The sequence below is a fragment of the Haplochromis burtoni genome, unplaced genomic scaffold, assembly GCF_018398535.1.
Source record: "Haplochromis burtoni strain Fernald_Lab_line unplaced genomic scaffold, NCSU_Asbu1 Contig_157, whole genome shotgun sequence".
NCBI lineage: Eukaryota > Metazoa > Chordata > Actinopteri > Cichliformes > Cichlidae > Haplochromis > Haplochromis burtoni.
Window position 1 is genome coordinate 837941 of NW_024582518.1, and position 5797 is coordinate 843737.

The 5797-nt window shown below is 40.0% G+C and overlaps 1 protein-coding gene across 1 annotated transcript in view; it reads left to right on the plus strand.

The window, feature by feature from the left end:
- The window catches only part of LOC102300427 (NACHT, LRR and PYD domains-containing protein 14), a 54249-nt gene that overhangs the window by 10127 nt on the left and 38325 nt on the right, over nt 1-5797 (plus strand). The window lies entirely within an intron of this gene.

The window sequence follows — 5797 nt, forward strand, 5'->3', positions numbered from 1 at the left end:
TTCAACTTGACCCGGTTTAAATTTCTTTTTTACTATGGATTTAATTTGTTGATATTCTAAAAATCTTTTCTTGTTGATCCCATATTGTGTAACTAGTCCGTCAAATGAAATAAATTCTGTTCCTTCTAGTATATGTTCTAAATATTTGATTCCTTTACCACTATCATATACATATTAAGAGAGAGTATGTCATCACACAACACTGAGTGGGCTTAGTGAGATTAGTATTGTTTAGCACCCGAGATACAGAGTGGGTTGTCTGCTAATATTAAGATTTGAGCATGCCTCAAATCATCTGTAGTTTGGTCTGTGCACACACATCTGGACAGCGGCTCGGTTTTTGTAGTTTTGCCTCTTTCGGTTTTAATTCAGCCAATTAATATGTTCTATATTAAAGTGTAGTCTTTTAGCTTGAATTCCGGGGGAAATGTTGTTCTAATTATTCAGGATTTGTAGCCATTTTTATGCATAGTGCCCCATTTTCAGAGGCTCAAAAGTCACTGGACAAAATGATTGAGAGCTGATGTGTTTTCAGTTTTTCATTATTTCCTGAACAGTGTATAAAGACAGTTTTTAATACCAGATTCCTCCCTTGAGATGCGTACATGCTCTCTTGGGTGAGATCAGGTGACTGACTTGCTCATTGAAGAATGTATCTCATTTCTTTGCCTTGAGAAAGTCTTGGGTTACATAGAGGTATGCTTTGAGACATTATCTATTTGCACTGTGGAGCACTGTACGACCAGTTTTGCAGCATTTGTCTGAAACTGAGCAGAGAGTATACCCCTGTACACTTCAAAATTATTCCTGTTTCTATCAACAGTCACATCATCAATAAATATTAGTGACCTGGTTCTACTGGCAGCCATACATGCCTATGCCATAACATAGCCTCCAGCATTCTTGGCAGATGATATGATATACTTCAGATCATGATCTATTTCTCTCCTTTATCATTTTCAGTTTAATCTTGGCTTCTGAAGCTTTTGCTTTCTCGCTAAAAGAATTTTTAGAGCTAACTATAGTTATAAGTATGGCTTATTCACATTCTCATTAAATTGCTTTTCAGTCAATTGTTCAAATAATTTTGAGCCTTTTAAAACAGGGAACTATGCATAAAAATGGCCATGTGTTGTGTGACTGTTCACTTTAATGACAGCTAAAGAAGAATTTCAGGAAGTAGTCAGATCCCATCACTTTCTGCTTACTTTTTAGTTTTTGCATTTTGATGATGCCACTGTGACCACCATCATTTGTCAACATGTTTCTTATTTAATACAAGTTTTTTTAATTACTATTTATTAAATTATTTTATCTGGCAATATAAAGAAAGCATGATGTCTCCCGTGTACAACTAATGCATCAAGCATTACATATATCTTGTTCCATGGATTTAGCTCAGGAGGTAGCGCATGCATCTACTAATTATTATTAGTAGATGCATGCGTAGATGCATTATTATTTTGGGGGCAAGCTACTAACCCCAAGTTGCTCTCTGAAGCATCTATTGCAGTTTGAATATGTGTGAATGTTAGATAGAAAGCACTTAAGCATAGAAACAAAAGTGATTGTCTGAACAATTTATTGAGGCATGTTGTATAAAGCGTTTTGAGTACTAGACTTGTAGTCAAGACCGCCTAAACCGCAGGACCAAGACAATACCAAGACCAGAGGATATCGAAACCAAGACAAGACCAAGACAGACTGAGTCAAGAGTGACACATCAGTGTCCAATGTAGTGGTTTATGTGCAAGTGTACCATCAACACTGACACAAATACAAGAAAACAGTCTTTGAATAGCTGTCCACTGTGTGACCACTATGCATGAAAGGGTTAAACAAATACAATTTTACACAGTCTTATAGTACAGCCCCATTTCCACAAAACTTTGGACGCTGTGGAAAATAAAAACAGTATGTAATCATTTACAAATCTGCTAAATCCATATTTTATTCGCAACAGAATGTCACATGTTTCTACTGAGATATTTTACTATATCATGAAAAATATGAACCTAATACAACCAAATGAAGCTCAGCTGTAAAGTTGGAGCAGCACAAAGTGTGTTTGGTATTGTCACAGGAATTTGCATGTGTTCGGTTGATGGTGTTAGATTATAGAAATATCTGTGAATAAATAACATTAAAATGACACTGAAGTGATTTTCACACTCTTTTATTAAGCTATGTGAGAATGCCAGAGCTGAACACACTGAGTAACCTTTAATGTTTAGGTGTGTGCAATTGAAAGTTTCAGATCTCTAATGTGCAGCTGCCATGTCAGAAATAAACAGCAGTATTGACATCGCACTGAGCAACAATATAGTGTTAAGCTGAGCTGATAGATTTCTTGCCCTGCTTTTATTCATATGTGGGGATTCTCTCGCTCTCCTTCTCACTCTTGCCTGCTCTCTCTCTGTCTCTCTATCTGTAGACGTGTGTCTTCCTCCAGTCTCAGCCTATCTGCACCTGAGAGATTTGGTCATCAGCCAGTTTGCATTTAAGCCGGAGGAAGACATTTATTCAATGCTGGATTGTTGACTAAGCTAGTTAGTAAAGTTAGTTTGCCAACATATGATCAGTTTTCTCCATCGCCTGTGTGTTCCCTGATAATTACCTTCTGCTTGTGTCTGTGCAGGAATCCCAGGCTGAGTAAATGTTCTCACTGAGTTGTGGACTTGTTTCTGGTGTTTCTTCTGACCAGGCCCGTGGCGAGGATTCGAGCCTTCAGGACATCCAGCTGTCTCAGAACCCAGTCGCAAAGATTGTTGCTTTTCTGTGTGATCATGTGTCACTGTAAATAAACACACTGTACTGAAGATTTAAGATTCTGCTTTTTGAGTCCTTCACTAACCATGACAAAAAATCATCTGGATTTAACAGAGGAATGAAAGAAAGAACTTAGTGAAGTCATTCACATGGATCTCACCTGTCTGTCCAGCAGCTCACATGTATTTCATGTAACTTTATTCTGTTTCTATATCCCTCCCAATAAAACAAACAACCTCTTCATTAGTTAATCCCTCTCCTGTCACAGTCCTATTTGTTTAAACACTGTGCACACTTCTCTGTAATTTGAAACGATAGCACATAACAAAAGTTAGAGGTCAAAGTTCCGTCACTGCTAATGCATTTTATTTACCTCTATGGATCCTCCTTATACTCTCAGGGGCTGCCCCACCTTCAGTGATCCGCTAATCACCTTCTCACTATTTCTTCCCCCTGTTCCCTGCAGTCCAAATTATGGACAAACGTGGTTTAGTTTGTAAAAGTTTCTATGACTCGAGTTCACACAGACGTGATTATCCTCTTATTCAGCAAAACATCCTCTGTTGAAATAGTCTGACTCCACTTGAGAACAGTAAATGTATCACTTTCTGTTGTAACCCACAACCTGAACGGTGATGAAAGACTCATGTTTCACTGTTTTACTAAAGTAAAACGTCCAGTTGGTTGGATTGTAAAGATTGTAAAGAGTAGGGATGGGTATCGTTTAGGTTTTATCCGATACCGGTGCCAAACCGGTACTTTTGAAACGGTGCCGGTGCTTAAACCGGTGCTTAAAGAATGGAGAACACAAAATTGGTCCAAAAACCTCACATGTTCAGCTGTTTTTTCTAAAAAGATAACAATGTTAGCCTTTTCTGCAGCTATGGGGCATATATGGTATCACTCTTGGCTGGAAGCAGTGCTTAAACAATGGAAAAAACACAAACTTTGTCCTAAACCTCTCATGTTTAACTGTTTTCCACTTTTTCTTTGGTCATTTTAGCCTTTTTGGCCAGGGTGAAGGGAGTATCTGCCATCACACAAGAGGACAGCCGCATGTAACTATGATTATGTTGCTAGTTCACCTTACATGCATTAATGTAATAACGTGGTTAGCGTACGCAACGTAAATTACACACGAACAACATTAAGCTACTCACGCAGAGAAGAACGGCTGCTGCCATCATCATCCTCATCATTTCTGCTACACTGGCAGGGCTAGGGGCCAGGACTCTATTCTTCGGGTTTTTGGTGGATGTTGCAAACTCCGGGTCCGATAACAGGCACCACACCCGCAGTAGATGTGCACGGTGTGAGGTCTCGCAGCAAGCTATCAAATACGGCGCATTTTTCGGCTTTTAAAAAAAACGCTATGCGTCGCCAGGTGTTTCATCGGATTTGAGGTGTTACCTCCTTTGACAGTATCACAGTATCAGCTTAAAGCACTTGTTGCAGGCTGCTGAGTTTGCATCTTTTGCTGTGAAGTACAGCCAGACTTTTGACCGCTTCGCCTTGGACATTTTATATCTGTAGCTCTGCTCTAAAAGAACGTACGTACCTGGACCCGCCTACTATCCTCAGAAACGTAAAATGATTGGCTAGAATCTAAAGTGTATCACAGCTCAGGAAAAAAAGCACCGAAATGTGCGCTGCTTTTCAGTCTGGTAACTACCGTTTATGTCAGAACCGGTGCCATGATACCGGTACCCATCCCTAGTAAAGAGTCAACTGGATCCGCTCATGTTGCCCTGTGAGCACGGGCAGTTGCCCGGGGTGGCATCGTGGTGGGGGGTGGCATTAAAGGCATCGGCAAAAAAATTGCTTTCTATCGCCCATTTGCTGGGAGTAAGGGCGCCCTCCGTCTGCAAGGTGCGCCTGCTGCTTGCAGCACAGGGAGGAGAGGGCGGGGCGGCGGGGGATTCTCTGGCTGGAGCAGCATCTAATAACCAACTCGCAAAATAAAACAAAATAAAAACAAAACAACAAACATGAAAACACCAGACATTATGATACAGACTTATAATCTGCACCGATGTTTTTTCAAAATTCTATACTAGAAAAGTGAGCGCGAGAGCCCTCGGTCAAAGTAAACTTTATTGTCATCTCCGCTATATAAGTACAGTATATAGAGAGACGAGACGACGAGGCTCCAGTTACAGCAGTGCAAGTAAACAAACAATAAATATAAGAAGAGTAAGAAAATAAATATACACTTTAGGACCAGGGGTAAAGGGATCAATAACAATTTAAAATTTATAATTTACAGTTTGATGATTTAAAGTCTCACACACAACCTGTCGAAAGGGGAGGGGCGACTGCTTCCAAATAGAGCACATTTCATTCATAATGTTGTAAATCCAAGCCCATTGTATTCATGATTTTAATCCTGGGTTGTGCGAAATCCCAGAAATACACCTTACACAAAGTGAATCTGTGAACTAAGGTGTAGGTGTGTTAGGTTATGTTGTGGTGATCCTCGAGTTGGGGGATTTGTGTTCATACTGGAGTGCAAAATGAAAACCAATGGAAAATGGACAAGAAAAGTTCAAAGCCATCAGGTGCTCAGTTTAGAAAAAATAGAAAAGAAGAGGAGGAGAAACGAGCAAAAGATACAGGTAAGCAGATGTGTCATTGGATAATGGCAGGTCATCCTGAAACAATCAGAATACTTTATTAACCCCTAAGGAAATTATGTGGGTTACAGTTGCTCCAAAAAGAAATGGTAAAAATAGTAACAGTAACAGACTAAACTTCAAACTATACATTATGTTACAGATTATCAATTAGTTCCGACAACAGTTTTATGTTAATGTACAATCCTTAATATGTTTTATGTGTGTGTGTGTGTGTGTGGGGGGGGGGGGGGGGGGGGGCGGCGAAACAGGCTAGGACCGCCACTGCCGGTGAAGCGCTCCCGAAGCGGGGAAAGGGGTCACGTGACCGTTCTTCCGCACTAAATGACAGCTGCACATCAGAATCTGAAACTTTAAACTGCATGTATTTAAACATGAGAGGTTACTGTCCCACA